The sequence below is a fragment of the Triturus cristatus genome, chromosome 1_2 (assembly GCF_964204655.1).
Source record: "Triturus cristatus chromosome 1_2, aTriCri1.1, whole genome shotgun sequence".
Taxonomy (NCBI): Eukaryota; Metazoa; Chordata; class Amphibia; order Caudata; family Salamandridae; genus Triturus; species Triturus cristatus.
Genome location: NC_140580.1, coordinates 725,638,098 through 725,665,326, shown reverse-complemented (window position 1 = coordinate 725,665,326; position 27,229 = coordinate 725,638,098). Strand labels below are relative to the sequence as shown.

Here is a 27,229-nt window from a genome sequence, read left to right as displayed (position 1 = left end):
TGGCTGTAATTCACTATTAGAACTTGCCACACACACCAGGGCATGTCCTACCTTATACTTACAATGCACTCTGCCCTTGGGCCGACCATAGGGTTGTCTGATATGAAGAAAAGGGAAGGTTTAGGGACTGGCAAGTGGGTGCACTTGCCCAGTCAGCATGACAGTACCAGACTGCACGCAGGCTCTGCAATGGCAGACCTTAGACACACTTTTACAGGCTGCTTCTGTGGGTGGCACAACTAGTGCTGCAAGCCCACCAGCAGCATTTGGATTTACAAGCCCTGGGCACTCCTGGTGCACTGTACTAGGGTCTGACAGGTAAACCAAACAAACCAATCACGGAATCACAAATCATACATCAATTTACCATAGGGAGCATTTGCACTGTGGCACTGGACAGCAGTGGCACAGTGCCCTGAGCATCTAACACCAGCAAAAACACATGAGGCAACAGCAAAAAATGGAAGGGAGACCCACGCCAAGGTGCCAGGTCTAACATTCTGTTTGGAACAAAACCTCTTTCTTTGATATTCACAAAATTTAAAAATGGCGCCCAAGACACTTTATTTCTATTTTCGAAGCATGATTCCTTCCAAACATACAGGAATTTGTTTTTATGATTCATTTAAGGGCATCTTTCAGGCATACTGGTCATACCTAGTCAAAGTCCAGGGTCCTTTTACTCTGATCAATGTAAACTTTACATAAATCAGTTCAAAAACAAACACCAAGAAACGGATACTTATACACAATGCTTAAAATGCACATATAGAAGTGCAGATACTCACTGTTTTAGAGTATTTGTTTGCTACTTAGAATTACCAGTACTCACTCATGAGAATTATTGCCTCTCTAAGTGCCGGTACTCTCTCTTTCAACTAGCGGACTACAGGTACTCAGAATCAAATGATACCTGCCATTTAAAGCTCTTTGTATATGATATGTTTGGGTGAACCAAAGTATTTGCTCATCATAAATAACATATCAGGCCATCTGGCCCAGGGGTTTCAATAGTACAGTGGGTGTGAGAAAAGAAAATGGCCGTCATGAGACTGCAGCTATAACAGTTCTGAAGCTGAGCCCCGCTTTGCAGGTACTCCTTCTTCATCACTAGACACCAATGTGCACACAGGCAAGTTGACCATGAACTCTTCAGGTGAAACCCTTTGCTATCTGGCTATTAGAGACAAAAGCTAGATAAAAATAGGGTTGATCTTCAAATATGCCGGATTACGCAACTTTTTACCGTGCTCCGTAGACCTGAGGAAAATTGCCCTTCCATATCACCTATCTCAGTTTGGGATAAGGCCTCCAAATAATGAAGACGAGGGAATACTATAAGCACATCAGAGGGACTGGATGCGCCACCGTTGGTCGACTGGTGGAATGGCCTGGAGAAAGCCCAAATTGTGCTACATCCAGAAAAAGTCATGATTGCCTCCTCCTACTCGGAGCAATGATGTAGACTGGAACTGGGCTTCTGTCTGCTTTGAAGTCCTTTTACTTTAGATATGGCAGCTGCGAGCAAGTCTTCCCACATCCTGATGGAGGGGACAGGAACTGGTTATGACCCTACCTTTCCTGACATGGAAATGGAAACCAAAAGTGAGTTACAGGGGCAAGCCCAATGAGCGAGCCACATTAGGGGCAACAATGTACAGAGCAGAAAGGCCGTCTGCTTTTGTATTGAGACTGCCACTGAGATGGCCCAAGCAAGTTGGAATACTCACCACCTAGCACAGCAGAAGAGGATTACATGGAATACAAAACCTTCAGATGCTTCAGGAGGAAATCGAAAAGGTAAACTTAAAGAAGTGTTCAATTTGAAAGGGGGCTTAAGAGTGAAAAAGGTTTAAGGATATTGAAATGCATTATAAAGAATATATACCTAATAAGGATGTGAGTAACAAAGGGAATAATAATAGCTGGAGCAATCATATCCCTTTTCAAAAACCAAAGCTTGTAGCCTCACCATGTACAATCATTGTTTTTGCTCATGGTTAGTGCATTAAAGTACTAATATCTTAGAAAAGGCAAGTGAGTAAGACTTTTCACCGCTATGCCGGGATTTACAGCAATTAACTTTGTGCATTCTTTTGAAAGGAGAAATCCAGACATTTAATTAGGTTGCAAAGCCACAAGGCTTCTTATCCTTGATTCAACAGAAGCCCAGATAATGCTTACTCAGACGCTGTCCTCGCCTGGAAGGGATCACGAGCATTTTATTTCCTACCTGCCATTTTGCCCCTGGGGCCCTGACGCTGTGTGTCTCCCCTGCAGCCGCTATCTGACATCGCGCGGCCATCGCAGGGGGAGACTACAGCTCCCAGAGGGCATAGCGCTCACCAGCTGAATCGAATCTGCGCCCGGAGGCGCTTATGTGAAGGAGGCTCCCTCGGTGGAGCGGGTGCTTACTCAGACGCTGTCCTCGCCTGGAAGGGATCACGAGCATTTTATTTCCTACCTGCCATTGTGCCCCTGGGTCCCTGACGCTGTGTGTCTCCCCTGCAGCCGCTATCTGACATCGCGCGGCCATCGCAGGGGGAGACTACAGCTCCCAGAGGGCATAGCGCTCACCAGCTGAATGGAATCTTCGCGCCCGGAGGCGCTTAAGTGAAGGAGGCTCCCTCGGTAGAGCGGGTGCTTACTCAGACGCTGTCCTCGCCTGGAAGGGATCACGAGCATTTTATTTCCTACCTGCCATTTTGCCCCTGGGTCCCTGACGCTGTGTGTCTCCCCTGCAGCCGCTATCTGACATCGTGCGGCCATCGCAGGGGGAGACTACAGCTCCCAGAGGGCATAGCGCTCACCAGCTGAATCGAATCTTCGCGCCCGGAGGCGCTTAAGTGAAGGAGGCTCCCTCCGCGTCGCGGGACGCGCGCGGGCGGCGCCGGGCTAAGCCCGGGCAAAGGGTGGGCCGTCTGTGGCCGTCCGGGGCCGGACAAGGCCGGGCTGGGCCACTCCCCTAACATTGGTGAGTTGATCGTAGAGTTGGGGTCTACCCTTGAGCAGCGGGTATTCAAGGTTTGCCTTTTGTGGACCATTTGGAACTGGTTGCTGCAACAAGCGCACGCAGGACTTTGATCCGTGTAGGTTATGGCAAAAAATACAAGTAAGGGCTCTGCTACAGGGGGCACGGGGACATTAGATGCCTACCTCAAAAAAGTAGAAAATGCCGTTTCTAGGGAAATTGAAATGGTGGAAAGGAGGTTATCTTTTGAGCCATTAACCCAGCTTAATTTGGAGTTACATTCTGGTGATCCTACTTTAGGTATAGGTGCTGTGCAAGCCACAAATCTTCCTTCTTTGTGCTCTGGTTTAGAGTCCAGTCCTGCTATCACGCCCCTTCTTATGAATGTTTCTACCCCCCCTTTTTCTCCTCCAGTTACACGAACTAGGCAGCTAAAGATTCCTCCTGTTGCCCTTGTTAAAACATCTAAGGGAAAGAGAAAAGCAAATAATGCCCCTAAAGGAAGTCGACAACAAGCTAAGCAACCCAGGTTTAAAGATTCTGTACTTGGGCAGGATCGACAGGAAGGTAGTTTGGCGACTCAGCCAACGGTGGATAAGGGCAATGGGTGTATTGAGTGTTCTGACCAAGGGGAAGCTGTCGCATTGGGGGATAAGTCGGCTGGTTTGATTAAGCTTATGGAAGAGCGATTGAGAGCCATTATATCGCCAGTTATGGACAGACTTAACAAGATAGATGATAGACTCGTTCTGATCGAACGTTGCATAGCGGGGCAGAACGTATCATTGTTGAGGCAAAATACATCTGAACTCCACCCTTTAAGTGTAGTTACTTCCAGAGTTTCGGAGTTGGCTGATTCCATGGCGGCCCCCGTTGTTGGTCATTCAAACCTTCCACCATTGGTTTTGGGAACAAACTGTGCTAACAATGTGGGGTTGAGGGGGCAGACTGAAAAATTAAGTCCACCTGTGGAGAACAGTCGTAAGGAACATCCTTTGCATTTGCCGCCGGAGGCTTGTCCTTACACTGTTATCTTAGCTAATGTTCCGAAAATTTGTGATGGCAGGGAAGAGCATTGGTCCTCACTAAAAAATAAAGCCCTTCATTATTTGGCGGGTAAGACAGTTTTGGGGAGCCATCTATATGACTGTTTTAAAATGGTGAGAAGGGTTACGTGGGTGGGGAAGTCCAACAAGTCGCTTAAGGGTGATTGTGTTGTAGTGAATTTTAGTTCCCCCGACATAGTTGACCATATTTTGAGGCAGGCTGGGTCGATTAGAATACATCAGGATTATGTTAACGTCCTCCCGCTGGGTTTCTTTTACCCACCTCACAATCAAGGGCCTGTAAGAACTGGAGTGTACACTTCGCAGTTCATACCTGTTAGCAAATCACTGGTATTAAGTAATAGATATGAGGCCCTTAGCTCCTTAGATGTCAATGACTGACTCAGTGTGGATAGTGATTATACCCACAACTATGTAACTAGAACAGTCCCTTCTAATCACCCTGGGTCTTTATCCTCCAGGGAGCCCGTAACGGAAGATAGGGCTAATTGTAATGACCTGATAGATTTCACTTTACCCTCGCAGCCAGCTAATGAGAAAGGAATTATGCAGAAGAACACTGAGGATGTTCTGTTGGTTGGGAGTGGCATAGTTCCTACTAACGTTACTGGTAATTTGAGCGGCGTATCTACCGTTTATAGAGTGGAAGCGGATTCTCAAGCCCTTCCACCTAATCTGGAGAATATCTTAACCCAAGAGTTGGGATGTGTGGGGAGTATCCCAGTGACGGATAAAATTATGACACTATCATGTAACATCGCTGGTTTGCGTTCTAAAAGAGACGATAAAAATTGGAGGGATTTCCTTACCACTCATCATATAATTGCCCTTCAAGAAACATGGGAGGCAAACGACCCCTTTTATTTGGATGGGTATCAGTCTTTCATTAATTATGCCATGCCCTCCTCTATGGGGAGAGCTCGAGGGGGTCTTTTGTTATTATTTAGTTTAAAGCTACTATATAGCGTAGAACTTCTAGTGACTAATTCCTCACACATTTTGGCAGTAAAACTTGAAGGTCCTAATTTGCCCTCATTTTTAGTGGTAAATTTTTATAATTCATTTACCAGGTTCGACGAATTAGAACATCTAAAAGCACTGCTCACATTCCTGGATGAGTATGATGCAAAGAATGCCACACCTTATTTTCTTTTACTTTTTGGCGATTTTAATATTCATGTATGTCATCTTAATTGTTATGGTTTTAGTAATTATGACTTTTGCCAGCAAGAGGCTATCCATTTTGAACACTCCAAGGGCGGGTTATATCTGGAGAGTATGGTTTCAGCCCTTCATTTATATTCGCCCGCCCAAGACTTTTTGTCTGGTGTTCCTACGTTCACTGGTCAAGGCCATTATAGTACAATTGATTATATCTTTATATCTCGCCCTTTGTGGGACTTAATAGGTTCCTTTTCTGTTACTCAAAATGTCTTAAGCGATCATAATCCTCTTACGATGGAAATCAAAGTGAAGGCCTTATCGGAGGATTTCGCATTGCCTTTGATTTCTAATAAAAATATAGTTTCTACTAGTCAGGGTAGACGCCTGAGATGGGAGGTTATTACCCCGGCAGACTTCCTTGAGAATTTATACAATAATAATAACGAGGATTTTACTTTATGTCTGTCGGATGTGGCGCAACCTACGGAAATCCTCAGTGCCTTTGATAGGATAACTAAACAAGTTGTGGCCAAACTTACCATTCACGGGATACCAAGGCCCAAGAAATTTAAAAATTGGTTTGACCAGGCTTGTTCTAGTGCTCATTTTGCACTTATGTTGGCCCTGAAAGAAAGAGACAAAGATTCAAATAAGATTGCAGTGGCAAGAAGGTCCTACAAAAAAGCAATTAAGGACAGGAAAACCCAGTTAAGAAATAAGGCATGGGACAAATTTCAGACGCTAGTCTTTTGACAAATAGTACCCAGTTCTGGAAGGTGATTAATAGTCCACTTTTCAATGAGCTGGAGAGTACTAATAAGGACTGTCTCATTCCGCCAGATAGATGGGTGGCCCATTTTAGTGGTCCTTATTCAGAGATTCAAGATCTTAACCCGGTGAACTATGCGGATAGTAATTTAGCCTCTAGAATCCTTTTTAAGGAAGAAGAAGTCCTGGAGGCAATTAAGACGATGGCAAAAAGTAAAGCCCCAGGCCCGGATGGTGTTCCGGCGGACCTTTATAGGGCAGACCCAGGGCTCTGGGCAAAACTTTTAACTGCCGTTTTTAACGCGGCTTCTAAGGCCGGTGCTCCTAAGTCATGGGGCAAAGCAGTTATCGTCCCATTATTTAAAAAAGGGCTAAGAGAAGATCCGGCATGCTATCGGCCCATTTCTCTCTTGGATTCTGCCATGAAAATAATGGGTAAAGTTGTCTTAGCTCGATTAACAAATTGGTTGGACGATAAATCTATTATTTCTGACCTACAATATGGGTTCAGACATGGAAAGGGTACAGTGGGTCAATGCCTGAATCTGCATCTTATTATCGGGAAATACACGGTCGCGAAGCAGGGGGGCCTTCATTTAGCTTTTATGGATTTATCCACTGCTTTCGACCTTGTTAACCGTCAAAAATTATGGGCTGCTTTAGTTGCTTTGGGGCTTGACCCAGTATTGATATCTTTTCTGGCAGTCATCCATGAGGACACTACCGCCGTCGTCCGCTATAGTGAAGACGGGAGTTTGTCAGATGCTTGGCAGGTAAAGCGTGGGGTTAGGCAGGGGTGTATTCTTACTCCCCTGCTCTTCTCGCTTTACATTAATAATCTGGGTGAAGTTTTGAGCTCAAGTAGTAAAGATATTCCTAAAGCCGGCTCAAAATTGATCCCCGCGTTATTATATGCCGACGACACCGTTTTATTGGCAAGAACATCGAGAGGCTTACAAGTTCTTTTAAATGGATTTAATGATTTTATGGTCTCTTTAGATCTATTAATAAATTTTAAAAAATCACATTCCATGACAATAGGTTCGGGGAGGGCGAAAAGGGTTAAATTCTTCAGTAATGGGCAGGAGCTGACAAAGGTGCAGTCCTACCCATATTTGGGGATCTTATTTGATGACAGAAGATCTTGGGTTATGCAATGCGCCCAGAAAAAGAACATTCTCGCTAGAGCCACAGGGGCGCTGCTGGGCTTTGCAAAACGTTTGGGGTGTAAACCCCTACCCGCTCTTATGAAAATCTATAGAGCTAAGTGTGTACCCATGGCCCTATATGGTAGTGAGGTATGGGGTTATAAGGCTTCACCCGAAATTCAAACAGTGGAAAATACCTTTTTTCGCAAATTGTTGTCACTTCCCCCTTCTGCTCCTATTTTTAACATACACGAAGATCTGGGGGCGGGTTATCTTACTGATCAAATTTCTGTGGCACCATTATTAGGTTGGCTTAGAGTGTGGGCACAGCAACCTCCAAATTTAAGCCATCTTATTATCCAAGATTGTTTGTCCCTTGATGAGGCTATGTCTATCCCATGGTTTCGATATATTAAAAGTAACTTGGAGTCACTTGGCTGTTCTGAATTGTTTGATAGCCCATGTGCATTGAGTAAAACGAAAATAAAGGCCTTTAAGAGCCAATTCTTGAGTAAAGCGATGTTATTGAGGGAGGAAGAAGAATTGGGAAAGCCGGCAGTTAGGAGGTTTGTCATGCTAAGTACAGGTAGTGAGATTCAGTCATACTTGACCTATATTAGCAAACCTTTCCATCTGTTTTTGCTAATAAGGTTTAAGCATGGCATGCTTCCCTGGCTTTTGGCTTACCCTAAGGGTTTTTTCAAAGAGGGAACCCTGGGGTTTTGCCCTTGTGATAACATTTCTGAACAAAATTTGTTGCATATGGTTTTCTTCTGTAAATTCTACTCTGTACAGCGCAAAAAATATATTTTGCCTATACTCAAGAATTTTAACTTTGAGCAAGTGAGGCCTGCACTGGTCTACCTACAAATGCTTGAGACTCCGTTGGTATGTTTTGGGGTAGCTTAGCTTCATTACAGGGGCAATTAGGTGTAGAAATAGGGCACAATCTGATCAGTAAATCCTCCCTATGTCTTAGGAGTATTGATTTTAAATGTTGAAGATGGAATGTTGATGTAGAATTGGTATTATTGATGCGTAATAATATTGAATTATTTAAAATGACATACTTTTATTGTGTTAGGTGCCAATGTATTGTATTTAAATTTTCTGTGAATCTCTTTGTATTTACTCACACCATGAATTATTGTTATGTGCTTTGATGGTTTTAAATTTTAACCGAATAAAGCAAAATTTTTGACTTTGACCAAAACACAAAGTAACTAGGAGTCTTATACTAAAGGGGGGGAGCTAGACATATTTCTACATTTATGGTGTAAAAAATGCAGTTCCAGAAATGGCATAAAGGAGAGACTAGATTTGGGATAGATTCTGTGGTGTAGAATGTATATACTAGAATTATGGATATCCTAGCATGATTTTTTTTCAAAGGAGGGAGAAATTAAATATGTGAGAACCACACCTAAACTAAAGTGCTTCAGGTGTGCCAGTTGGCTAGAGACAAGTTTGATTACTGAGGTGCAGGACCATCTGTTGGGCCTTCTTCAAATAGGAAAATGTTGCTTCAGCATTTGCCTATTAGTGGGTGGTGTTGAGGGTAGAAGGTAGAAATGGTAAGGGACATGGAGGCTTAGGACTAGGGATGGGGCTGGGGAAGTGGGAAAACTGAGAGGAGATAGGAGGGCTACAAAAAAAGAGACACACAATCAGATATTACTATCAAAAGACCCATGGATATCATAATTCTGCAAGTGACCCATTGGTCTGCTCATGGGTCTAGGTGTTTTGAAAACGGTGGAAGGTGGGAAAAGTATCTAGACTGGTGCCAACGAGCTGAAGAAACTGTGTACAAGAGCAGGGGATGTATTAAGTAATGGGAGAAGATTTGGTCACCGTGGCGTCGATATAGGGAGACATAAGGCGAGCTGAAATATATGTTACAACTGCCTACCACTATGTAAAGACTGAGCTGTCCAATGTATATGCACACTCCGAGTCGCCAACAGGGTCTCCCGTAGTGATATTACGGTTGGAATGTTTGAGGGAAATGGAGTGGCGCTCACATACCCGATTATGTATTACAGATTCAATCTATTGTAATGATATACATGCACATTTGTGAACATATGTACTATATCTTGAGCTTGTTCAATAGAAAGATTTCTAAAAAAATTAAAATGGTGGAAGGAAACAAGAAAACACGATCTTCAGCGCAACTTTTGCAGTTCAATGGGTGAAAAAATAGAGACATAAGATGTCAAAAAGATAAGGCTGAGAGGTGGGTAACTGTAAACATGGAAGTAGATACCTAATTACACTGTGTTCTGTGACTTTGACCCAATAATGAATGAGCCCGCCCACTAAGTGATGATGCTAGACCTGGCATAGAACTGGTAAGAGATTTTAATGTCGTACTAACACTAGTGGATAAATCAACAATACCTTCTTCCTCTCTAGCAATCCAAAGTTAAAAAGGGCATTAGACCTCCTACAGAGTTATGAAATACTGGTGAAAACAATACCCACAGATAGCCAGTTAATATACTTAATTTACTAAAAAATATAATAGTCAAACAAGAATTGATTTCTGCTCAGCCAGCAGAAATTTGCCTGGTCAAGACTCTGGAATTCTACCTTCAATTCTTTCAGGCCACGCTCCAATGTACTTAATATTGTCAAGACAAATGAGAAGGGCAGTAAACCAAAACCCCCAACGTTTGCAACTTGATTTGACTTAACTGTAACTTAATCAATGACTTCTTTGAAGACAAGGAGGGATCTGCTTATCCTGGGATAGCCGAGAGGGCCTCTCAGTGGAGCCTTTAGCTCATAATCGGTAAGTAAAAAGAAATGAGAAGATGGAACTATTAGTAATCCAATTTCAATTCTTAAACTTTATTTCGGCACACATGGCCATAAAAGCACAGTTAAAATGACAGTTAAAATAGAATAGATTATGTACAAGTCAAACAGGTCAATGTTCTTATTCTAGGGTTGTTATTCCAGACATCCACCATGATGATAAGCAAGACTCAAAGTGCTTGTGCAGTATACAAACAGTGGTTAGTTTAAAGAGTCAGCTTTGCTCCATTATGTACTACATTTAAAATTAAGGTGCACATAGAGTAATATCAGTTGAGGAATACCTGAGCAAAACATTAATCGTAAAAATCCTCCTATTAAGTTCTTCTAAAGCTACTAATCTGTTTTATTTAAAAATGCTTTAGGAGAAAATATTTTGCCCCACCAGAGTATGGGTGCAAGACTCTACAAGCCAAAAGTTAAATCATTTACTCCGCCATCATATTAGGACCCACTAGGCAGCACAAAAGTTATCTAGTGCAAGACAATGAAGGGCCAACAGTATATATATATATATATATATATAACTTTTAATGTGGACGAGAGTTAATCATTAAATATTGCTCATTAATTTTAACAATGACAAAGATAAAAACAATGTATACGGAATGTAACAATAAAAGGATTTAGGCAGGAGGTATTCAACGGTTATTGCCATTCCTATTGACAATCTTCTTTAAAATGGCTCTACGGGTGCACCACATAGCACATAAAAAGCGTGAAATGGAGAACACAATAGGTAGGTGGGGATCAAATTTTAGTTGCCTGTACACATCGCTGCAATGTCAAGACCCCAGGTTCCTGCAAAGTTGAAGTAACCAACAGCCTTGCCCTCCTATACCCTGAGACATGGAGTTCCGTTTTGTCTGCATTATTGCACGCCGGACAGTCCCCATTGGAAGAGCCCTCCCATTTCTTTTGAATGAGCGCAACGGAAGGACTCCATGTCTAAAATGTAAATAATGCTTCTTGGCAAGGAGCGGCTGGATGTCATCCAACATCAGTTCTAGGCTATATCTGTTTTTACTTCCAGAAACTCAGCAGTCAGACGGCCCAATGTAGGCCTCCTTTCAAGCTGAGCGAGTTTGTGGTCTCTATAGCCCTTCAACAGGGCCTTTCTGGGGGTCATTTGGGAGATGTATTTTGCTTTGCTCCACAGATTACCACTACCCAGGCCCTCACATGTGTTCCTAATGTACACCAGCCATGGTAGCTTCCCTGCACCTCGCATCCCCATGACTTCAATCAGCTCTTCCCTGTAAGGGGCTAGTTCAGGGGTGCTCCATAGACGACGCCAGTATAATAAGGGTCTAAGATCAACTTCATCCGCAATGGGCCTTATCCCAAGATCCATTCGGAGAGGTGTCAGTGGTGTGCTAGGAGGGAGTCCCACAAGTTGTCTAAGAAATAAGTTCTCGGTACGTACTAGCGAGCCGGATACACAATGTCCCCATAATTCCGCTCCATATAGGGCAGCGCTCCTGGTCTGACTTTATAAATTTCCATCACTGGGCTAACCAATTTTTCGGTGCAATTCCTATGTAATTTTAAAATGCCCCCCGATGTCTGAGTTAATTTCAAGTTTGCTTTGTTCATTTGGGCACCCCAGTCCATCTTCTCTGTCAGCGTAATTCCCAGGTACTCGAAGATGGGTACCCTCTCCAGAGGTCTTCCATCCAGGCGGGGATTTGGACGAGTGGTGTTGCCCACATTAAAGTCCATATACTTTGTTTTTTGGAGATTAATCTCCAAACCCCGCTGTTTGCAGAAGACACTAAAGTTATCAAGGGTCCTCTGAATTCCCATGGGAGATTTTGCAAGCAAAAGGGTGTCGTCTGCAAACATTAAGGCTGGTATTTTACGATTCGCCAGCCTAGGGGCATCGATGTTCACCCCGGCAGTCAATTACTCTATTAAGCCATTAATAAAGAGGCAGAAGAGAGTTGGGCCAAGACACAGCCTTGACGAACACCTCTCTCTGCAGGCAGAGGGGTTGAAAGTTCGCCGTTTTTGCCATATCTGATTTGGGCAAAGTTACCCTCGTGTAAGCGTTTTAACTGATAGCAAAGGTACTCTGGGACTCCCATGTCTAATAGAATTGTCCAAAGTTTGTCCCTCGGTACCAGATCGAAAGCAGATTTAAGGTCTACAAATATAAGGTAGAGGCTGCCACCCTCTATACACACAGTTTTCCAGTGTATCAGTTGTAGCCTAAAAATGTGGTCAGTTGTTGATGTCCTTGCTCTAAACCTGGCTTGAATGGGAGTAAGTATGTTATATTCCTCCATCCAATTCTGGAATCGCCCCAAAAGAACAAGGGCAAATATTTTCTGGCTTACATCTATGAGGCTAATAGAGCGATAGTTGACAGGCAGAAGCGGAGAGCCCTTTTTAGGTCTCGCGAGCCAAAGGCTCGAAGAGACATTTTATAACTGAGCTTTTCAAAGTGCTGCCGTGGCCTAAAGCTACAGTGCACGTGAACGTGCACGCGCGCAGCCGCCAATCACTGCTGCGCGCGCACCACTGGCGTGCTTGCCACACAGCTCTCCCGTCCAAGCGATCGCGATCACTTTCGCTTGGATCGCGATCGCTATTACTTTCGTTTTCGGCCGCGCGGCCGAATGCTTGTTTTTCTTGTTTTTTTAAACTGTAAGCGCGAGGCGCGCCTGTGGCCAATGCTTGTTGTGTTTTTGCATTGCTTGATGCTTGTGGCAGTGCTCGATGCACATCATGTGTCATCCTCCCTACCGTCGTTGCCCCCCCCCCCACCGCCAACCGCCCTGTGTGCCCACCCCACCCCCCCCACCCCTACCCAGTGCACCCGCCCGTCGCTCCTTGTTTGGTTTCACTGTGCAGTGTTTTCGGAGCTCAGCACGGTGCCCACTTCATTGACGTTGTGCTTTCGCTTTTAAATCTCTGCACCACACACTTCATGTATATTTAGTTCAGGAGTGCTGCTATGGAGGAGACGGGCATGTTGGAAATACAGCGAATCTGCACTCGGCAACAGCACTCAAAACAAGATTACACATTTTAGAGGGATACAACAGCTATGCGCCTTCTTTCAGTACGGCGCATTAGAAAGGGGAAAAAAACACATCACGTGCTTCTAAGCCAAGGCTCCGCCGACACTACTTACTGCAAGCCCATAAACATTCCCGGGGCATGCGACAAACTGTACACAGAAACAAAACACTGCCCCCCACCCCCTCGAACTTCCTAAGGACCCCTCTAAGAGCCTGGCGACGGGCGAATGAATGTCTCCTGTGCAGCGCCGGCAGTCCATTGCTCGAGAGGCCTCTCTGCAGACCCCTTACACCTCTAATCCCGTTCTCTATCCACCAAAGTCTCATGACGCTCTCCTGGAACAGAGTTGGCAACCTCAGGCAAAGAGTGTGCTGAGCCGAGAGTCGGGTGGAGGTGAGCTTGTGAATAAGGGTGCTGAGGTGACACTTCATTGTGGTGTTTGTAATAATGTGTGGGGATATCTCTGTGTGTCCTGCATGTTTTTCTTCTTACGGTTTACATACGTGAGGCATCACATATGCCTGTGTCTGCCCTCCAGTCAGCGATAGGGTTTCACCATTATCTGTAAGCCTGCCTACCCACGTAGTATGAAAAAAAAACGTAACTCTGCAAAAGTACCATCCGTCACTGCGTTCGATGTAACTTAAAATGAACTAGTTTTTAAGTTTTATGTAGCGCAAACGTGGAGTGCTTTACATGAACACCAGGTACATGATGACATGAGGACATATTAATGTTTTGAATCACAGGATGTTGAGTCAACGTCAGGCTCAATCCTGCTCTCTCATCTCAGTCGGCAGTCTAGACGTACGCCACAACCTCACGAACCAGAACTGAAACATTTTCAAAATTATATACGACGAAGTCACAGTTGTTGCTTATTTATCTAATGCAATTTGCAACCGTTGTCAAAGCTAATACTCCGGTTTTCTTTAGTGCAGAACTCGACCCAAAGGTAACTGGTGCTCATGTAAAGCGATTTATGATACCTTCGGGTCGAGTTCGGGCTACATATCTCTGCAAAAAAATAATAGAAGAGAGCTGCTTGAAATAAGAGATTCCGAGAATTTGGAGCTGGAGAACTGGGTTCGAGCCTTGGCGTTGGCTCAGCTTCCTGTGATTCTGGGCAAATCACTTAATCACTCCGTGCCTACCAAAACAAGCATTTGCAATGCATTAGGTCTCGCATTTGCGAGATTTAGCGGCTTGTAAATATGCCCCTCTGTGTGGTGTCACTACTGCTACCCCAGACCTTTTGGTGTACTGACATTTATCCTCACTGAGTTGTCTCTGTTCTCACTTCCTTTTTTCTTTTATTTGAGTGCAACAGTACGGAGTGAAGAAGTTTGGGGTGTCCTTCTTAAAGCTGACAATGTTGTGGTTCAGTCTTACAATCTGTGTTAGTGCATTTCCTATTAGAGGATGTATGGCATGAAGCCACCTGGATAAGGATTTCTGCACTTCCATTTCCAAAATATCAATAAGGGAGCAAGATTTACTTCTTGTGTGTGTTGCATTAGACAGGTCATTTGCTGCTGGAGATGCAGGGCTTTGTTGTTTCTGCTGCAGGTCTTTAAAGGGATTTTTGTTTTGGCCGGGCACTTGTGGAGCTCTTTCAATATGAGTGTGATGCCACTGCCCTTCTTGCTCCTATAATCTTGCTGCTGCCTTTAAGATTGCCATTCATCAGGCAGTGGGTCATTTAGCGTGGGCTGTGAAAATGGCATCTCCAGTGCCATTTTAGAAAAAAAACACGTCCATTTCATGTAAAAGATGTTTGAAGCCTCTGGGGAGTCATTACTTTATTTATTTTTACATTTAATTATTTATGTACTACAGTACTTATGCAGAGAAGACCTACCCATGTGGGAAGTGACATACTTCACATGTAACAACATAATACATGCAACTACTGTAACATAAAGACGAGAAGAGGTGCATAATTTTCTTTGTTTCAGGTGGAGTGTGAAGTGGCGTGTGTGTGGAGTCTCAGGTAGTTGAGAAAACCGCGGTGAAGCACATTGTGTGTGAAAGGTAACACAAGCAAAGCACTGTGGCTGGTAAGAACCTGGGTTAAAGCTTCCACTCGGCAGTGTACTGTGGTGCTCATACTACCGCTCATTCCCCGCTCTGATTGTTCAATAGAGTAACTGGCTTTAGGTCGGTGTGACTGGTGCTACCGCACTGGGCGCTGACCTGGAGAGGGGGGCGCTGACCTCAGGGGGGGTGCTGTGTTTAGCAATAACTTACGGTAAACAAGTATTTGCAATTCAATGGGTCTCGCATTTACGCAAGTTTAAGCTATTGACATTGCAATTTTATTTTGTTTTTGTTTTTAAAACATAACTAAAAGGCATTGTCATTTACAATGCCAATAGCTTAAACTTCCATAAATGCGAGACCTATTGCATTGCAAATGCTTGTTATAAATTGGTATTATTTCGGCCCCCGCCCAAGTGGTGGGAATCCCTATGCCTTGTAGGATGGCATTAAACAAGAAAGAAGGATAGGGAGCCCAAACGGTGGGTTCAGAACGAAAAAGGTCACCAGGAATCTTGTCCAGCCCTGCGGCTTTAGCTGGTGTTATCTTGCCTAGGGCATCGGTGACCTCTCTCAGGGCAATTGGGGGGACGTCTGTAGATGTTGGGCCAGGAAGCAAGGATCGACTAATCATTGGCCCTTCCCCCTCCTGAACCCTTGGGTAGAGAGATTCAAAGTGCGCCTTCCATACTTCTTCACCGATGTTAGGTTCTATGGCCAGTTTGCCATCCTGGGAGCCTGAATTGATGATGTTCCAGAAAGTCCTCATGTCGTTATTATTTAAAGCGGATCTAAGATTGTGCCATTTTGGGGATTCCCAGCTTCTTTTGGCCTTAGCTATAGCACTCTTGTATTTTGCCCTCGCTTCTATGATCAATGGCCTAACGTTGCCCTTAATGGCGGAAATAAGACCAGACTTGGCTGCGCGACTGCTTGCATTAAACCATGGATGATGGGGTTTACTAGTCGCCCTAGGCTTTTTGTTTTGATTAAAAAAGACGGTCATAGAGGCAAACAGGTCTTGATGGTTATTATGGATTCTCAGGTGGAGGTCAGGAGTGCCCTTTATCTCTGCAAGTTCGTTTGCAACAATAAAGTATGGAATAATTTGCTGGCAGAGTGAAGCCAAATTTTCTTGTGATTGAGAAAAATCCCCCCAACGGACTCTCCTCCTTCCATTGGACTGAATGAAGCTCAGGTCTGGTGCTGATAAGTTATCCGATACATTCCTAACACTTGGCGAAGATATTTCTATGATGAGAGCATTGTGGTCGCTATCATAGCGGGGGCTGATTTTAAACTCTATCACCCTATGCCATGATTTGGTAGCTACCATTATATAATATATAATGGAAGTGTGCCCTGGTCTATTAAATGTGTAATTTCCTGGGGTATCAGATGTAGTGCGTCCATTACATGCTCTCAATGAAAAGTTTTATGTGAGGGTGTATATCTGCAGCACTAACGGGGTCCATGCCCGTGCTGGAGAAATGTTGGGGTCAGGAATGGACCAGTATCGGTCCTCCTCCCGAGAGTGCCCATAGCCAAACCATTCAGGGGTTCAAATTGGCAGTTAAAGTCACCGCCAATGATTACCCCAAGGTTTTCAGAAATGGTTGAAAAAAAGGTAGTTAACTGTTCAAGAGTGGTGGACTCTTGGCCTTGAGGGACAGGCCGAGAATATACATTAATTAAAACTATTTTTATTTTCGTGGGGAAGGACAATAGAACACAAAGGTTGTCACATGAGGAGCACTCTAATTGTTTTTCCTCCCACCCCAGATGCACACCGACCCAAGTGCACAACCCCCCAGATGGTCTGCCCTTCCGCGCATGGGTAGCTGGAATGCTAAACGACGCGTAGCCCATTCTGTGTGTTTCTTCCCTGGCCCATGTTTCCTGGAACATACAGATCTCATGTTGCTCTATAAAGAGCCCCCATTCCGGACTATCCAATTTGGAAGATAGTCCAGCTAAGTTCCAGGAAAGAAGCTTTAGGCTTGGAGAGCCCACATTGTCCGTTGGTCCAGGGAGATAGATGTCATAGTTCTCTTGGGTTCCCCTGGGAGATTGGCAGGACTCCATTGGCTGCATCGACCTTATTCTGGTGTTTAAATTATTTAGGGCCTTTACAATAGATGGGGGTTTTACTACATCCCGCAGTTCTAAATTGGATGTCCGTTTAGACTGTATGGATAGATCAAGGATCGGTGGGCTGGTCGTGACTATCTTCTGTTTACCCCTAGCTGATCTATGTTTTCCGTCCCCATTTTCCAAGACCTGTTCCTCATTCTGCTTCTGGGTACCTCTCCTTTTTGTGGACTCCCTCTGCTGGGGCAAAGTCTCATTTTGATACTCAAGTCTTTTTTGTGGGGGCTCAGTTCTCGCAAGTCATTCTATTGACTCTAAGGGGTTAAATCTGTTAAATACAGGTATGTTGTAAACTAAGGGGGATGGTTGGTCCTGTCCCAGTGAGAAGTATTGTTTATTCTGTAGCCACTCCCCCCTCTGTTTGCCATTTCTTCTTCTTGTGGGTGGTATAAGGCCAGGGGGGAAGAAATAGCCCAATGGGAGCGATCTGATGCCCCCCTTATCCGTGTGATGGTAGCGGTCTAAAAGGAATTCTACAATCACTGTATTTCTAAAATTAATGACAATGGAGTCACCAGGGATGTCTTTCGGTCTCCAGCCCACCCTGCGAATCCTGAGAATTTCGCTTGCATCTCTATGTGAGAAGTGTTTATGGTTGGCTAGCCAGTGTAAACATTTATTTTTTAGATCAAAGTATGATTCCTTGCTCCCCTTGTTTAGTTCCTGAACTCCTGCTAATATAACTACATATGGAGTTGAGGCCGGGGGGAGATTTATACACAGTAAGGCTAGCCCTGTTTCCTGACTTTCTTGGTGCGGGGCACACCTCTGTCTGGGCCCCTCGCTAGGAGAGTCACGTGCTTGTGGCCTTACTGTGAATGGTTCATTGTTTCTTCCTGTCTGAGCCCCCTGTTTATAACCCTGGCAATGAGTACTATATTCTTTTCCTGACCCGGCTAAATTACTCAGGAGTTTACCCTCGCCCTCCTGGTTAGGGTGAATTGCCATGCTGAGAGTGGGCGTGTTATCTACTGTTAGGGGTCTGGGTTGGTTTTTGTGAGGGCAGATTTTGGTATCACAGGGTTTATTAATTCCTTCCCTCTCAGGGAACCAATAGTACGACCAATTTAGCAAGCTTATCTACCCGTTCCCACAGATGTTTTAACACGTCCTTCACAATAGTCTTTACTTGGACCTGTATGTCCGCCACCACGTCTGTCACCCAAGCTGGCTGCTCCAAGCCTGCTTGGGGTGATATTCCTAATTCTGGCCTCCCCCAAATCAGCAGTCGCCAGATGGTCCATAGATTGTTTGTTACGTTTTGGCCCCGTTGGTGCAACGGTCTGGTCTTTCTTTTTTTTGTGCAGGCGCCTTCCGGATATGGCTCATCCTAATAACCTGTTGCCCGAGTCCTTGGTTGGGCTAGATCAGGAGTTAGCGACAAACGTCTTTCAGTTAGTTCAATCTCTGTGGCGACTACACCTATAGCCCTCTAGAGCATCCTATCTATTGAAGTTGGTTGAAGAGAGGAAGCCGATTGCATTGGTGCCGCATGAGATTTCCCTGCACCGATTCGCCTTCCCATAATTGCAAGCGGATCAGAGGGATACCCAGAACCTTTTGAAGTACTAAATACCACGGGAAGGCTTATCAATATGTCCTAGTAAAAAATCCAAAGTGCTAAGGTAATGGGGTTTAGTGTATGGAGAGGGAATCACTGGCCTTAAAATTGCTAGTGCATCAAAACTGCTGAACACCGTCAATCTCCCCTTATAAACCTAAAGGGGATGGCCCAGCCCGGCCTCTTCCAGCTGCTGATGGGCACAGACGAGCCCACCCTTGGCCCGGGCACGCACGCGCGCGTCCTGCATTGCGGGAGTGCTGGTGCAGAGAAAAGTGCACCGGGAGGGTGACGTCACCTCCTGCGCCGTGCCAGGTGAAGAAGCTGCTGAGGGACTGAGTCCCACCCCAGCGATCCTGCGTGCCTCGCAGGAGTGCCGGTGATGCTGGCTCCTGGAAAATGGCCCCCATGACGGTGAGTGCAAGCATTGGGGCTCACAAGCCCTGGCAACTGTCCCTGTGATCAAATTGCATACTTCGTGAGCATGATTGCTAACCATCCAACCGACAAAAGAGTTAAGAAGTTGAGCAAACTTTGTAAAGGATTTTGAATACTGCACCTAAAAAGAGAGCTGGTGAAGCAGAATATCATCCTTCAGAAGGTGTTTGAAGAAACTAATAAAAATTGTAGATTACTGGCATATAAATTTGAGAATGGGAAAGATCTTAATCTGGCAATACAGTTGCAATATAAAATGTCAGATTTTAGGCAATTTGGGCTCATATTTCTATCCGAAATAATACTCCAAAACACTAATCCCAGACCAGGTAAAAGTAGGGAATTTTCTGACAGCTCCCAATTTAAATAAACTGTATTTTGAACAACAATGGTATATGAAGGTAGGAATTAAGAAAAGAAGAGGTCAGAAATCCATTAAGTTACTACCTAACTCAAAAAAGCCAGGACCAGGTGGAATCACATGCAAAATATATAAAACCTGTCGATAAAAATTAATAAAGCACAAGAATAATTTCTACAAACATATATTCCAAAAATATAACCCTTCGAATAATGTCTCGGAAAGAAGGCTGAGCTAATTTCTTAAGGCAAAAATCAGGAACTATGTGGCTCATATCATCGTAAATACTGATTACAAAATTCATTTTAACATCCAAGCTTTAGGACTAGCAAAAATGGTGACAGATGTATTTCGTTCAGGTCAGACCAGTGTCATTCACAGAAGGTTATTAGGAGCTAACACACACTTTGATCAAAACTTTCGGTTAAAAAAATTCAAGAAATGTGCCATTGGCTGTCTTATTCGGCGATGTATAACATGCATTTGACTTGTGCAGAAAAAGCATTTAACCAGGTAAAAAGGGAATTTTTACCAGCCCCAAAAGGTGAGATGAGTTGGTGGGCCCAGTCACCTAGTTGATATTTGACTTATATTCATGTGCTACAATAGAAGTCGGTATTAACAACCAAATTGTATAAAAAATACGTATGGAACGGGGAACCCTAAAAAGGGGGCCCTCTGCCACCACTATTGTTTGCTATTTTCTTGGAACCACGTGCATCTTTTATATGACTGCAATACAATATCCAGGCCTGTCCTACTATCCCAGGTGCACCTAAAATACGTATATGTGCAGAATAAATTGCTGTGTATTTTACACTAGACCTTCCTAATTTGTCAGCTGTATTCACTCGGACAGATGGATTTTTTTCAACTAGCAGGTTATCCGACAAAGTTGGGTAAAACAGAAAACTACTCTGGTTCATACTACAGAGGAATTGGTTCCCTTGGGGCTTTGAGGCATGATTACTCCCAACCAAGAACATCTCTGCCTTCTGAGAAATGGATAAAATGAGAGATCTATATAAATTGAACTATGAAAAACTACACTGGAGTATTAAAGCTGATTTTCAGAAATGGGGGCTTCTACATGTATTCATAGTAGGTTGCTAAACCTCAAAATGATCATTCTACTACAATGTTTGTTTTTAGTTCAATATTACCTTGTTATTACCTTGTTATTTACAGTCAAATTCCTGTTACAAAATTTAGCAAATTAAATTATGTGCAAAAAACAAAAGAGAAAGGCAGATGGACCCTCCCCATGTCAGAACATTATTATCTGGCTGCAGCAGTACAACACAACCCTTAAAGAGGTTAGCAGTACCTGAGCTTACCTGTCAGTTTTCTAAAGTAATCATAGAGCAGATGTAGGCTCACTGATTATTTGGATTTGCTCGAAGCTGTTATTTCATTAAACATAGAAAACAGCTTTAGTGTCAGACATCCATTCTTTAGGGGACTAGGGGTGTCTCCTGCTTTGTAGAAATCCTAACTTTACGACACAATTAACAAATCAACTCCTTTGGAGTGGGAGTGGGAGAAGCAACGGATCAAAGAAATCGTTCAATTACTCTAGGACAAAACTATCAAATAAAATTATTGAACCAGGAACTGAATTAGATTAAAGGCAGTTCTTTCCCATACCCCCAGTGGAATGACTCTTTGAGTAATATGCATTTTGGAAGCGCTTCCACAGTTTTAGATGTGTACAACCAAGAGCCCTGGGTAAAGGGCATATTGCCACAATAAATGAATTACTTCACACTTTTATTAAAACAATCAGGATACAATCTATGTGGAAGGAGCTTTTAGGTAAAGAGGTATCCGACAGGAAAAGCACACAAATAAACCAATCAATGCATAACCTCCAATCTCCAAATTATTTATTATCAGTCTGCGTCCGCTATATTCTACCCTTGCAGAAATGTTCATGTCACTATTTGGATAGGTGTGGGAGATCCCATAGTGAGATTGGAGTTTGGGGACATATTCCATTGTGCAGCTGGGAATTAGAAAATTATGAGAGATACATTTTGACAGAAATCAGTTAAATTTGTTGAAAGGACATCTCCACCAATCTTAGTTTAGCCCTGCCAGGTCACTCTCTAAAACAACATACGTTTCCTAGATCATTCACATGTTATCTTTTTTTTGTTCCTTAATCACCCATTCCCTGATTGAACAACACCGGAAGGTAAAGGAACCTCCTTGCCCTGAGATATGGCTACCTAAAAGGAAATACATTATGAGGAGAGTTCCGTTTTTATTTTTCTAAACACAGAGGACAAAGTAAACAAATGTGATAAAATAGAACAGAGGAAAAAAATTGGAAGGGCGTATTGTAAAGAAGCTTTACTCATTAGTGAGATAAATATTTTTTTACACATTGATGAACTAAACTGTCATTAGCTCCTAATTTTTTTTCATTGAAAATTCTTCTGCCTTTGGAGGTTTCAAAAATAGAGACCACAAACAGTGCAGTAGGTGTAGTGGAACCGGGGTCACAGTGGTTTTTTTTTGGTGGGGGGGGGGGAGGGGAGGGGTTCTGCACACCAATAGTAGCTGTTTTTCTTTTTAACTTTCAAACCGGAGAATTGAGAGGGAAAAGTCAATTTTCTTACCTTGCATTAAGGCAATGGCACCACAGATCCGTTTGTCTGGATCTAAAGGTATGTTATTTATTTAGCGGTTCCCATAAACCTATGGATATGTTAAAACACTCTGGATACTGTTTGGTTAGCAATTCAGTGATGTGGAACACACACCCATGTACATATAAGTACAGAGATAGAAGTGGGCAGGGGAATGGCGTTCCCAAGCTTTATTAATTTGAGCAAAACAGTTCCCATACCCTTTATTTAAAAAACAATTCCTGAATGGTTGACTTGCCACAGGTTGAAGTGTGAGAAAGAAGGGACTCCTCTACGTGAAGTGGGAGAAGGGTAAGGCAGCTAAAGAACAAACAAGCATTTCCTCCCAGGTGCCTGGTACCTGAAAAAATAATAAATGCAATTTGTTGATTGGCAAATCTAGAGACTGCTGAGTAGCCAACATAGGCTTAAATTGAAAGAATCTAGAATGTGTCCTTTTAGTCAATGGAAACCAATAAAAAGGGGTTTGCATGAGGTACAATTAGCGTATTACTAAAACAACTTTTGAAAGCACTGTTAAATAACATTTTTTGCACATTTTGTGACCGCCTATTTACATGGTGCGCAATGTAACTTCTACTGCATGTAAAAAAAAATTTAAACTAATGACTTACGTATTCACAGTACTTTTTTGTCACTTACTTGGAACTCTTAGCACTGTAAATATACATCTCTATTTCCCCAGTGTTTCTATCACAATTCAAATCAGTGGCCCTTCGGTTACACCCACAGACAGCTGAAGTGATTGCCTCAACCAACCGAGCTGTACAACCAGAAACATGCATTTCCCACAAATAAATGTAAGTTGCATTTATTTTCCATTTAAAGTGTGTGCATGTTCTGTTGTATGCATTTACCTGTAAGTGAAAAGCCATCAAAAAATGTACAGAATATTTTGTTCTTTTTACCCATATCTCCGGCCCACCGCCAGGCTGGCTGACCACGCCCCCCTGCAGGATGACAGTTTCCATCTACTTTTATTTACTTCGACCAATGTATACCATCCAGCATCAGACCCGCTTTTTAGCCTTCAGTAAATAGATGGCACCCTGCGTATAACCATTATCGGCACGTGTCCCAGGCTATCTATAGGGGTGGTATTACTAGATTGAGGTTTTGTGTTTAAAATCTTGATTTCAGCATCCACGGACTGAAAATGGTTTCCGTAAGAAGACCCATGGGGAGATGAAAACTGTGGTGCTCTGAAACGTGCTGTTCGTGTTTAGATTGTACATGGCATGATTTTTCACAAATAATTAAACTCCGCATGATTCGAAGGTTTGTACATTAATAAAGCTGTTGATGTGAACAAATGAAAGAATGAGAAACGGCTTACCTTCCTGGTGCTTCAGCCGCCAGTGTTTATGTGGAGATATAGCGCTTGGAAATAAGCGCGTGGCACTCAGGAAGGCGAGGTACGCTGTGGTGGACTGGTAGCACTGGAGAGAGGCATCTGGTAGACGGCGGGAGCTCTGCTCCATTAAAGAAGGTTGCAGCGCGCCCCGAGAGGCAGCCATCGGCCGAGCAGGACCTCTAGTGGTCACAATGATACAGCCTCACAGGATGCGTTTGAGCAAGGCGCGCGCCGGCGGCCCTTGTTGATCGTGGGTTGTGCATTACATCCCCAGAAATTACCTAGGACGGCTCCAGCTATAGAAAATTAAATAGAACTGAGGCCTGTTAAAGGGATAGTGGTCTTCAAAGTGTCTCAGTCATTCCGTTGTTTTCACTCTGTGTTAGACATGTTCGCCCTTTTCTCCCCGCGACTCGACCATCGGCATATCTTAGTTAGACCCCATCTCTTTCCGTATTCAACACCCTCTTTTCACTCTCTCCTGAATGCACTTCGTTGTAGCTCCACTTCACCACACCCAAAGCACCCTCTCACTTGTAAGCACTGCCTTTTCTTTTAGTATCACCTTGTCACCGGAAGCCCTGTAAGGAGAAAAAATCTCTGCAGAAAAATGTTCAAATGGGGGTCTTTTGTTGCAGTAAAATTGCACTGATTTAAGGTTTTATTTTGTCTTACCCAGTGAGGTTAAAAATTCCTTTAGCTTTTAGAGATGTTCTTCATGAACAGAAAACTTGACAGGTTTCAAAAAGCGTTTGAATATGGCGTGCTTGTCAGACTTTAAAACAGAATAAAGCTCAGTTTGGCAGAGAATGCCAAGGTGCATTCTCTTGGATGGAGAAGTAATTCGCTCAGAGCACAAAAGGATGCTGAAATATGAATTGATGATGGTAAAACTGGGTTGCTCTACCTTTTGGAGCCCTAAAGATTCCAGGAGTAGAGGTTCCAGCGCTGGCATGCTACTCACCAAAAAGCTTTTTGGCGCCTGGTCAGAGTTCTTACTACTCTGATCTCCCAAACAACACCTTCTGGACTTTTCCCTCTTTTATACCGCCATTATCCTATTCAATCCAACTAACAGACTCACATGTCCACAGCTCAAATTAACATATGTTTTTCCCTATACTAACCCACCACTAATCCTTTTTGGGTTCTGGAGTAGCGTGCTACTCCCCGAAAAGTGCTTTGACGCCTCATCAGTGGTAGTAAGCACTATATAAATACCAATTGAAATTACAATTGTGGTGGGCACACAGGACCATTGTTCGGTGTGCTGTGCAGAGAGGCCATGGATTGTATAACCATGCATTCTGACTACCTTTTGACCCACTGACAGCCACTCCGAGAACTTTGCACTGCTTTCAGCTTCAAGTCAGACCTCTCAATCATGGCTTGTTCTAAACTTCTGGAAGCAACTCAGTTCAAAAGTATGCACTATATGAGACCGGTATCTGCACACACAAAAAACACAGAAACCCAACATCCTGGAAATGGCAAAGACTTTTAGGGAATGCAAGATTAAGTAAACCACAAGAAACTCTGCCATGGATGAGGGGTATGTGTGGGGCTAGCAACTCCACAATGTAAAAAAATCCTAGCTACAGAAATGTCAACCAAAAGACATCTTGGCCTTGGGTAGAGAGAAATCTCCTTCAAGGAGAGCCATGCACCCTGTGGTGAAAGCCAGAGATCCCTGGAAGCAACCAAGTCGATCCACCTGATTTCAACCAAGACCATCACCATGGGGGCACGGAACACAAGGACCATATACGAGACAGGCACGACAGCCCAAGTGGCAGCAGAGATGAAAAACTACAACCTTGCCCTGCTTGGCATCTGCGAGACCAGATCAACATAGTCCGAACAAAAAAGACTGGCTCCAGGAGGAATGCTGCCGTATTCTTGACACGAGGAAGAGAATGCCCAACATTCTAATGGAAAAATAACTATTGATGGACAGAATGCAGAACAATGTCATACATTCACCCCAGTACAGAGATCTGGGCCTAAATCCATCGTTTTTTTGCTCACCATGCCATTCCAGTTTGGACCCAGCCATATGCAAATCACTCTTGACCCTGTGCCCAATGGGAACAGTCCAGCCCGAACTGCCAGGCCAGGTCCTCCCTTTCTAATGGAGCAGTATTGATGCTAACGCTAGCAGCCAACAGAACTCTCATTGGCTGGGAAGCCCACAGTCCCAGAATAATCACAGAGACCTTCCACACAAAGAAAAAAAAATCAACATTAATGTTATCCAGAGCTATGCACCTACAAATAACAACAAAGAGGATGAAAAAGAACAGTTTTATAACATACTCCAGTTCATCTTGGACAAAATGCCTTGAGAGAGACATCATCATATTGATGGGTGACCGCAATGCCAAAATTGGATGCGACTACACTGGGTACGAAGAAGTCATAGGCAACCATGGTCTTAGCGACATGAATGAGAATGATGCAAGGCTCGCAGATCTCTTTGCCCTGAACAGTCTGGTTATAGGTGGTAGTGTATTCCCACACAAAAGAACACTCCCGGTATGTAGGTTGTTCATTTTCTTATCCAGCCCCATATCATTGGAACAGTCTTTCTCGTCATATTTGATCTTGCACTGATTTTTGAAAGGTTTAAAAAACTGCTAAATACCTGGCTTTTCTGCAGATCTGCCTTTCTTTCTTGATCCGGTTAGCGCCAAGATACTCCTTTGGGATTAAGTTGATTTGCACTATGTAAGCCTATTTAACATAGCAGAAGGCAATATGGGTGTCACCAGACCGTTCAACATGAATCACATTAGCCAAGTCTGCATTACCAAGAATTCCCGGAGGTCCCTGCGGGATGGGAGACTAATGAGAGGAGCGGACATGGCGTTAGACCATCAACTTCATGTGGCCAGGATAAAGCTAAAGCTGAAGAAAGAATGGAATTAACAAACCAATGCCAGAGATATAACACCACTCACCTCAAAGATGCACAGAAATGGCATGAATACTCGGTCACCCTCAGCAACAAGTTTCAAGTCCTGCAAGAACTAGAGGATGACAGAGACCCAGTGGGAGAAGATCAAAGCCCAGCCCATTTTAATAATGTTAACTCTCATTCCCCTTTTGTGTCGGATAAAGAGATAAAATATTTACAATATGCAGATGACACCATTTTATTAAGCCAAACTGTTATAGTGTTGAAAAGATTAATCGATTCTTTTAATACATATGTTACACAAAACGGATTAACAATAAATACAAAAAAAACTAAAATAATGACAGTGGGAAAAGGCAAATAGGGAGTAAAAGAATGGAATATTAATGGTTTGGTTATTGAAAGTGTAAAGTCATACAAATATTTGGGAATCACATTTGATGATGGTTTATCATTTAGGCAGCATTTTAATAACCTTGAAGCAAAGGGTACTTCGCTCGCATTTGCCTTTAGAAAACTGAGGGATAAGTTAGTATGCCCTAATTACGATCACTTGCTGAAGGTCATGAGAGCAAAGTTAATTCCATCTTTGGACTACGGTTCTACTATCTTTCGGGGCAAGGATGCGAAACTGCTCGACGACATAGAAGTAAGGACGTATAAATCTGTTTTTAGGGTTCCCAGATATATTAGTTGTGCTAATTTAAGACTCGAATTTGGTCTAAAAAATTTTTACTGGCCCGACAATCTACATATTTAAAGTCTTTACTGTCACTATCTCGAGC

At 43.5% G+C, this 27,229-nt stretch overlaps 1 protein-coding gene across 8 annotated transcripts in view; it reads right to left on the bottom strand.

Moving 5' to 3' along the window:
* LOC146867905 (uncharacterized) overlaps positions 1–23,738 on the bottom strand; it is a 1,103,481-nt gene extending 1,079,743 nt beyond the window's left edge. For 2 of the 8 annotated variants that reach the window (XM_085608616.1, XM_085608618.1), the window contains exons 1-2: positions 23,510–23,655; positions 5,742–5,826 (exon numbers count right to left, since the gene is read on the bottom strand). The gene's annotated coding sequence lies outside the window, so the exon portion shown is untranslated. Of the gene's footprint in view, positions 1–5,741; positions 5,827–23,483 lie in introns of all 8 variants that reach the window. The other 6 variants (XM_085608619.1, XM_085608625.1, XM_085608624.1 and 3 more) reach the window with 5 other exon arrangements.
* Positions 23,739–27,229: the final 3,491 nt, after the last annotated feature.